Source organism: Cnephaeus nilssonii (assembly GCF_951640355.1).
Source record: "Cnephaeus nilssonii genome assembly, chromosome: X".
NCBI classification, from domain to species: Eukaryota; Metazoa; Chordata; class Mammalia; order Chiroptera; family Vespertilionidae; genus Cnephaeus; species Cnephaeus nilssonii.
The window spans coordinates 34,254,594-34,264,875 of NC_137071.1; positions in this window are offsets into that span (position 1 = coordinate 34,254,594).

Here is a 10,282-nt window from a genome sequence, read left to right on the forward strand (position 1 = left end):
TGGGCTGGGAAGGAGCCTGCAACCAAGGTATGTGCCCTTGACTGGAATCAAACCTGGGACCATTTGATCCACAGGCTGACACTCTATCCACTGAGCAAAACCTGCTAGGGCCCTTTTCAATTATTTTGGGTATGTTCCAAAGACTGAAATTGCTGGGTCATATGATAATTCTATTTTTAACTTTTTTGAGGAGCTAAAATCCTTGAAATTCTCACTAAGTCCCCTCAAGCTTTCATTAAGATTCTTGAGCATTCTTATAACAATTGTTTTGAACTCTGTATCTAGTAATTTATTGGCTTTTATTTCATTTAGTTCTTTTTCTGGAGATTTCTTCTGTTCTTTCATTTGTGACATGTTTCTTTGCCTCTGCATTTTGGCTGTTTCCCTGTGTTTGTTTCTATGTATTAGGTAGAGCTGCTATGTCTCCTGAAATTGGTAGAGTGGCTTTGTATAGTAGGTGTCCTATAGGGCCCAGTGGCTCAGCCTCCCCAGTCACCTGAGCTGATCACTCTAGGTGTGCCCCTCTGTGAGCTGTATGCACAGTCTTATAGTTGAGCCTTGATCGCTGTTGGCATCACTGGGAGGAGTTGACCTCAAGGCCAATTGGCTGTGAGAACCAGCTGTGACTACAGAGGAAGAACTGTTATGCAAGAGACACCCCTATGGAGCAGGACTTGCTTCAGTGGGACTTTGGTACTCACTGAGTCTGCTCATTGAGTGTCACTCATGGAAGTGTAGAGTTGTAATTTGGTGTGGTCTGAAACTGTCCACCAGGTGCACTGACCCTGGTGCGTCCAGTGAGGTGCAAAGTCAGCCACTGCCTGGGGCCACCTGACAGAAGCTACAGAGCAATCTTCAGATGGCTGTTACTTGTGTTGGGCTTGGAAGTGCCGAGGCGAGGCCTCTTATTGGTAGATATGGAGCATGATGATGCCAGCTGCTTCTTGTTTGAGAAATTTTCAAAACATCTGAATCCTGAGCCAGGACAGGCCATTCATATGTAAAAGCCTCTGTAAACAGCTTGGGTGTAGCTGCAAATTAGATAGGGCAGAGTCTCAGAGAATCACAAGGGTGGAGTGAACAGTGTGAGCCAGGTTGATGGCGACTCAGATATGGCTGCCAGTAATCTTTCCAATGAGGGAGGTCTCAGCATAGGAATAATGAACCCTATGAGCACCCCTATCTGGGAGAAAGCTGCCCCTGAGCTCTTGCCCCAATGCCAGACAGTCCTGTTCCTCTCAGTATGTCTCTGGATTCCCCCAAGCTGCTACTCCAGTGCTGGAGCTCAGAGGGAGCCAGTCAAAGTAAGTCTGTGTGCCAGCCCTTTAAGAAGAACTACCTGGGACTCAAGTAGCCTCCATGTCACTCAGCCACAATCCCCACAGTTTTTTTAGCCCAACTGGAAGCCTGGGCTAAGGGGTCTGGTTTGGGGCTAGGACCCTTGCTCCTTATGGGAGACCTCTACAGTCGAGATATTCCTCCTGATTAAAATAAATACCACACGTGGGTATTGGACAAGCCCATTCAATGCCTCCACCCCCCCTACCAGTCTCATTGTGCTTTCTTCTTTACTTATCTAGTTGTCGGATTTCCATTCAGCCAGATTTCAGGTGGTTCTGAATGATGGCTGTTTTGTATTTTAGTTGTAATTTTTATGAGGTTGTGGGGGCAACAAGTACCAGTGTTTACTTACACGAAGATTATCTATAATAATAAAAGCATAATATGCAAATTAGACCGGACAGCCGAACAACCTTCCGGACATCATTCCAAACAAAGCCGCGGCAGCAGGGGCTGAGGCAGAGGTGGTTAGGGGCGATCAGGCAGGCATGCAAGTGGTTAGGGGCGATCAGGCAGGCAGGCAGAGGGGTTAGGAGTGATCATTCAGGCAGGTGAGTGGTTACGGGTGATCAGGCAGGAAGGCAGTTGAGCAGTTAGGGGTGATCAGGCAGGCAGGCATAGTGGTTAGGGGTGATCAGGCAGGCAGGCAAGTGTTTATAGGCGATTAGGCAGGCTGGTGAGTGGTTAGGGGCGATGAGGCAGGCAGGCCAGCAGTAAGGAGCCAGCGGTCCTGGATTGTGAAAGGGATGTCTGACTGCCCGTTTAGTCCCCATACCACAGGGATTGGGACTAAACCAGCTGTCGGACATCCCCTGAAGGGTCCCGAATTGCGAGAGTATGCAGGCCGGGCTGAGGGGACCCCCCCATGCACAAATTTCGTGCACCGGTCCTCTAGTTTTTTATAATCTACTTTCTTTAGTTGAGCTACTTTCTTTTCCTCTTTACTTCAAAATAAATTTCTTTTCAATGTTAAAGAATAGTCATATTCAATTAGAATATATTTTTTAGATAAGATGTGCAGAAAGGAAGACAGCAAGTAAGCAACTAAGGTCACAAGGAAGACGAAAAGAAGGAAGGAAGGAAGGAAGGAAGGAAGGAAGGAAGGAAGGAAGGAAGGAAGGAAGGAAGGAAGGAAGGGAGGGAGGGAGGGAGGGAGGGAGGGAGGGAGGGAGGGAGGAAGGAAGGAAGGAAGGAAGGAAGGAAGGAAGGAAACAAGGAAGGAAGGAAGGAAGGACACAAGGAAGGAAGGAAAGGAGGACATGTAAACAAACCATAATTGCACTATACATCCATGGAAAAAATAAAGATTTGAAATATATTAATGTTTGTAATCTAGTCACTGTAATTAACAGTATATTATGAATATCTCCCCTTGTGTAAATAACCATCTACAACACAATTTTAATGGCTGCATAGTATTTATTCACTTGATTGTGTAGATCACAATTTATAATACCATTTAAGTATTATAAATGGTACTAAGCCAAGACTTTGTCAATAACATTTTGTTATCATAAATTATACTATGATGAACATCCTTATAGCTAAATTGGTTGCATTCTTAATTAGTTCATTAAGGTAAATTCCTAGAAGTTGAAATGTCAGACTAAAATGAATGCTCTTTTTAAAAATTGGATTTTTGTTATTTAATGTAAAATCTCTCCCTAAAAACTAGTATTTTTATAGTGTCTTTTATACAGGGCTCATTCATAAACTCATTTAATCCTTACTATAATCTTTAGAGATACATATTGTTATTATCCCCATTTTTCTAATTAGGAAATGGACTAGAGAAGTTAAGTGTAGTAAATCAGGTAATAGAGCCAGTAAAGACTCAGACTCCGGGTATCTGCCTCCAGATTATAGGCTCTTTCCATGACACCATTTACTATTTTGCTATTATAATCCAGAATTGTGTCAGGTTAACATTTCACATTTGTCAGGACTTGATGGTACCTGGTAGCACCTGACTCTTGTAATTTTCTAGCAAACAAGTGACTTCTAGTACCAGTCACTCTGGCATCTCTTGTTGAGACTCAGAATATCACAAAGTATGAAACTTAATAATTCTTTTTTAAGATCTAAGGTTTGTTTCTATTAATTACATTAGATTCGCTCAAACTTTGTGTCTAACTTAATTCCCAGTGTCTAACATATCATATCACTTAATATTTGCTGTTGATTATTGTATGATTTTGAAGGGTGGCAGAAAGGGCACATGTTGCTAACATATTTAGAATCACACATTCTATATGTGACTTATCTCTGAATCTCTTTTTTATTTTTTATTTATTAATTTGAGAGAGAGAGAGAGAGATAGAGATAGAGAGAGAGAGAGAGAGAGAGAGAGAGAGAGAGAGAGAGAGAGAAACCGATCTGTTGCTCCACTTCTCCAAGCACTCATTGGTTGCTTCACATATACACTGCGTGGCCAGATTATTATGATCTCCGAACGCATAATAATCTGGTCACTCAGTGTATATCCTATATAATAAAAGGCTAATATACAAATTGTCCCCTCCACCAGGAGTTCGACCAGCAGGCAGGCCGGCCAACCGCCCATGTCCCCTCCCCCTGGCCAGGCTGGCTGGACCCCACCCATCCACAAATTAATGCACTGGGGCTCTAATATACACTGAATGGCCAGATTATTATGCTTTCAGAGATCATAATAATCTGGCCACTCAGTGTATGCCCTGTACAGGGATCAAACCACATCTTGGCATGGGATGACTCTACACCCACTGAGATACCTGGCCAGGGCATCTCCGATTCTCTTTTAAAGTACAAATATTCAAACTCGTTCATAGCAAGATGTCAGACACTTCATCATAGACTCATGTAGCTGAAGTAAATGTTCTTTTTTTTTTTCCTTAAGGGCAAGCTTTTCAAGAGACCTCTGGGCACTATAATTAATAAGGATACATTTCTAGGAATATCATTGCTGAAAAAATGTTCCTTCCTAGAAGGTACCAATTTGCCAAAACCGGTTTGGCTCAGTGGATAGAGCGTCGGCCTGCGGACTCAAGGGTCCCAGGTTCGATTTCGGTCAAGGGCATGTACCTTGGTTGCAGGCACATCCCCAGTGGGGGGCGTGCAGGAGGCAGCTGATCGATGTTTCTCTCTCATCGATGTTTCTAACTCTCTGTCCCTCTCTCTTCCTCTCTGTAAAAAATCAATAAAATATATTTTAAAAAAAAGGTACCAATTTACAGTTCAAGTAACAGAGCCTGTTCCCCTGAACACTCACCAAGATGACATATTATTATTTTCTTTAATTGTTCTTTTAATAGGAAAAATATTGTATATGCAATTACTCTATTAATTTTTATTTATTTCACATTGAGGTTGAATGTTTTTCATGTTTATAGATAGTTTGTATTTTTCCTTTAGTTTATTACCAATTTATGCTCTTTGTCCATTTTTCATTGAGGTGTTCATGTTTTGTCTTATTTATTTATAATAACTTTTTGTTTTTGAATGCTGTTAACTTTTTTTGTTGCATATGTTTCACATAGTTTTCTCCCCTTTGGTACTTCCTTTTTACTTTTTAAAATATATATATTTTTATATAATGAAAAATTTAGTCATTTGATAACTTACTATTCTAAAAAACAAAACCCAGACTTTTTTCATAGCTACAAGACCATGCATTATTTAACTCATACTTCCCTCTACAAATTTATTACAATCCTCTTTTCTATAGCTGACTATTAACTGCCATAGTGTTCACTTCATGTCCTACAAACATACCAGGTCAATTTTGTTCTCAGGGACTTTGAGCATGCCATTTCTATTGCCTTGATAGTTCTAAGCCAAGTCTTTGATGGATACCCTTTACAAATTATTCAAATCTCAACACAAATATCACTTCATCAAAACTTTCATTTACTATCAAATCTTAAATATTTTATCTAGGTATTTTATTTTACATAAGTCCATTTGATTTTTAATTATACTTCATACAATTAATAACTAGTATTTCCTCTACTCTTCCTACTTTACAAAGGCAGGGAATAACGTTATCTTGTTCATCTGTACATATCTAGTTTTTAGAAAGCACCTAGCAAGTAACAAATGGTCAATAGAGATCTATTAAATGAATAAGTAAATATCTTACTTTTAAATATATTTTAAAATTATAAATCTATTTTATAAAATTGACTCATTGTATATAAAACTTTGTATATTCAAACCAAATGCAACTTTGCACTTTATTTTAACCAACTTTATAATATGACTAGAGGCCCGGTGCACAAAATTTGTGCACAGGGGTGAGGGGGTCCCCTTATCCCAGCCTGCACCCTCTCCAATCCGGGACCCCTTGGGGGATGTCCAACTGTCCTATGGATTGGGCCTAAACTGGCAGTCAGACATCCCTCTCACAATCCGGGACCAGTGGCTCCTAACTGCTCACCTGCTTGCCTGCTTGATTACCCCTTACTGCCCCCCCTTCTGGCCTGGTCACCCCTAACTGCCTCCCCACCAGCCTGGTGGCCCTTCACTGCTACCCTCTGTTAGCCTTGTCACCCCTCACTGCCACCCTCTGCCGACCTGGTCTTCCCTAACTGTCCCCCCACCCCAGCCTGGTAGGCCCCAGCTGCCACCCCTGCAGGCCTGGTCACCCCACGCAGCCTATTTGGTTGTCAGTTTGGTTGCGATGGTCGCTTAGGCTTTTATATATATAGATTATTTTCTTACATCATAATGGCTCTCTAACATTATGTCAGATGGATGCCCAGTTTATGCAATCACTCCTGTCATTGGTCACTTACATTGTTTGCAATTATTTGTTATTATTAAAATACTAGAATAAACCTCTTTGTAAAAATTGTTTTTATCAAATTTAAGTCACTAAAAGATTCCTCAAAGTGGAACTCCCAAGCCAAAGTGTATGGATATTTTTAAAAAAATTTTTGATACATTTTTCCTAACTACTTTCCCAAAAGGGAGCCATCATTTTTCCTTTAACTAAAATAATAGCAAAACTAGTCTCCCACATATTGTGAATACACAAAACCACTTCCATATGTGGTTTACAGAAGGCTGAACTTCAGGTAGGTGGGCACTTGAAATTTCCACATAGTCTCAATATTTCTTGTTAATCCTCACCTGAGGATATTTTTTTCCACTGATCTTTAAAGACAGTAGAAGAGAGGGAGAGAGGAAAGAAGGGAGGGAGGGAGGGATGAAGGGAGACAGAGATAAACATCAATATGAGAGAGACACATTGATTGGTTACCTTCTGCAAGTGCTCCAACGGGGGCTGGAGATGGAACCTGCAACTCAGATATGTGCCTTTGACTGAGAATTTAACCTGCAATCCTTCCATGCTTGAGCCTATGCTTTAATCACTGAGCCACACCGGCCAGGGCAAGAACTCTATTTTAAATATACATTTTTTCTGAGGGGTAACCCTTGATACTCTCAGGAGGCATAAACACAATATTATAGATTATTTTATTATAATGAAGAACTAATATGATTACTTTGAGGGAATGGAACATAGACTAGGTATGTTTTGATAAGCCCTTGTATATGGGAGAATGTAGAGTAAAGAATACCCAGATCTTATAGGAGTCTTCCAAAGGCAGAGATTATCTTATCTCACTTTATGCCTTCAAAGGTGTAGAAAAGTGCCTTTCACTTATTATGCTATGAGTAAATACTAGTACAATGAAAAATAAAACTATATTAATATAGGAGATTAAAGAACTCTTCCATAGCCATTACTTATTTAATCTTCACAAAAGTCTTTGGAGACAAATATTGGTAGCTCCTCTTTATATATGAGAAAATAGGCTCAGAGACTCCCAGTTAAATGAGCTAAAATGACTCACCCAAAGTCAAACAGCCACTAGGTGAAATAATCAGGATGTGGAGCCAGTCTGTCTGACTCCAAAACCATACTTCTAATTCATTATGCTGATTGAGTGAATTAAGAATGATAACACATAGACTGTCAAGACAGCAAAGGAAAGCAAGGTAGCTTCAGTGTAACCACACTGGGGAACTGAAACAAACTCTAAGGGAGGTAGAAACCAGAAAAAAAAGCAACATAAAGCTAAAAATGATTTCTTCTTAGACTCCCCTGCTCCTCCCTCTTTTTAAAATATCATTTAAAAAATTATTATTATGCAGAGGTGCCTCACCTATGGTTTATATGTGTGTTTCTCATCACAGGGGGGACTTGGCCATCCTTTTTTGGTCTGTGGTTGGGTATAATCTGTAAACATGGCATCTCTAGATATATTAAAAAATTCAATTGTATATCAGGAACTAGTGATTCATTACTGTGGCTTATAGATGACATAGAAATAAGATCAGTAATACCAAATTCCTCTCCCTCAAATACCATTGTGTCTTGTATAGCAAAAGGATTATTTTAAAGCAGTTAAATGAGAATGTTTATTTCTCGGTGGCTCACTAATTATATAATGAAAATCTTTATAGTTACCCTTCTGTAAGACACAGTTCTCAGTTTTAAAACTTTGCCAGATGTCCTAAAAATGCAGTGTTGGCCCAAGTTTTAATGTCTCGTCTTTATTTTGTCTATGTCTATATACATAACTATTTTGCCATTAAGACACTGATGGGAGAGACTGTTAGTAAATTTTTCTTTCCACACCAGGGTAAGACTGACCTTATATTTTGCAAATTGAAATCCACTGTCTTCCATAGACTAAGCATTTATAGATTGCCAAATGGCCAAAGACATTCAAAAGGTCCATTTTTTTCTGGGGCTTAATAGTCAAACCCATCATTGTACTTAATTTCTTATCAAACGGTGGTAGTCAAATAGCGTATCTGTGCTTTTTGTTCTCTTTAACTATTTGATAATGTCCAGATAACTAAAACAACCAGATAATTAATTTTGCTTTATTGTTCTATCATCAATAAAAAGACATGCCTTTGGATTTTCTCCTTGAAGTTACTTTAATATTCAATTTAGGGGAACAGGAACAAAGGATTGATTTTGTTAGTTTTATGTATAATTGGAAAAAATTAATATTTCCTTTTATTCTTGAATTTTTTTCTGAAATCATGCTTAAATAAATTATTCTATAAAATTTCAGCTTAAAAATGGTAGTATAGATTATTAATGCATTACTGAATTTTATTTGCCAGTGTTTTATTTAGCTTTGGGTCTAGATTTAGAAATAAAATTTACTTATTTTTATGTTTCTCATAATAAGAACCATGATTGCATAACAAAATGACTTATATGCTTACCTCTGTTTCTATATTTTAGGAGCAATTATGAAAAATGGAAATTATGTACTCATAAAAAATGTTAAACACTGAATTGTGTATAGTTGCCATTGGTAGAGATATGTTTAATGCTTCTCTTAATTTCTTATGCAGTCAATGATTTAGGTTTTCTTCTCTTGCTTAATTTTTATAATACTTTTAATAAAAAGTTATCCATTACAACAAATAGTTAAGTTTATTTGCCTTACAATCATAGCACTGTCTTATATGATATTTTGTTTATTGTTGTGTACATTCTATTTACTACAATTTACATTCTCAGTCATTCTAATTTTGCTCATATAGTGTCGTATGCATAATCATTGTTTGCATATCTGAGGCTTTCATTATGACATAGTATATATCCAAGTTTCATAAACAGTCCATGGATGTTTCAGAATCTACACTTCCTTTTGTGTGATTTAATGTCTAAAAACTAGCCATTATGCCTTGTTAGGTTTTATATTCACCCCTAAAATGTTATTTTTTTCTGAAGCAATTGTATTTTCTTCATTTGCCTAATTGCTGATTAATGCTTTATAAAATTTACTATTTTCTGACTAAAACTAATATGTTTTACAAAATAATTCTAGAAAATCAGAAAAAAAGTAAAGTAGAAATTAATCATAATTCATAATCAGGTTCTCAAGGATAACCACCTTTAATATTTCAGTTTACTTTTTCAAGTTTTTAAATACATTTTATGTACTTATGGCTGAGTCCATCCATACCATCATATATTTATCTGACCTAATCCCCAGGGCTTTGCTGCCACACAAGAGGTTGATGCTAAGGCAAAAATTAGATTTCAGGATATTAGAATGTGTAAAAGAAATATCAAATAAGTTATCATTACATTATAAGTGTATGCTTTGTTTTTAATAAAAGGGAAATGCGATGATTTCCCATTAAATTAATTCTACTGTAGTAAGATATATGTTAATATTTTTGAGACTATACACATGAGCTCTGGACTCAGACTTACAGAGTTAAAACCCACAGCACTATCACTAATTATTAGCTGTATACACTTGAACAAATTACTTAAACCTCCTTGTACTTGATTTTTTTATCTGAAAAGTTAGGATAACTATAACTAGCTCACGGAGTTGGAGAATTAAATATCCATGTAAAAGCCCTCACATAGGCTCAATAGATGATTGCTATATCTGTTGTATATTTCTGAATATTCACATGCATGTTTGTGGAATTATCTACATAATTTAAACCTCAGAATGAATGAGAAAGCAATGATATACACTTACCACCAGACCTTTGCCAATATTCTTATATAAAATCATTGTTTCTCAAGAAAAGTTAAATATAAGCATTTTTATTTCCACAATGTTCATAATTCACCTTTCTGCACCCCACCAAACAAAAGTCAAAATGCTATACCTGACAATTATATTATAAGCCTATAAATTACTTATATTTATATATAATTAACATATAGCATTAGATTAGTTTCAGGTGAACAAAATAGTAATTCAATATTTCTAAATATTTGAAAACAATCATCATATGAGTCTAGTTAACATCTGACATTATACATACTTACAATTTATTTTTCTTATGGTAAAGATTTCTAAAATTTATTTTTAGCAACTTTCAAATCTATAGTAAAGTATTATTAACTATTGTCATTATTCTATAATGTTACATTCCCATTATTTATGTATATATGTAT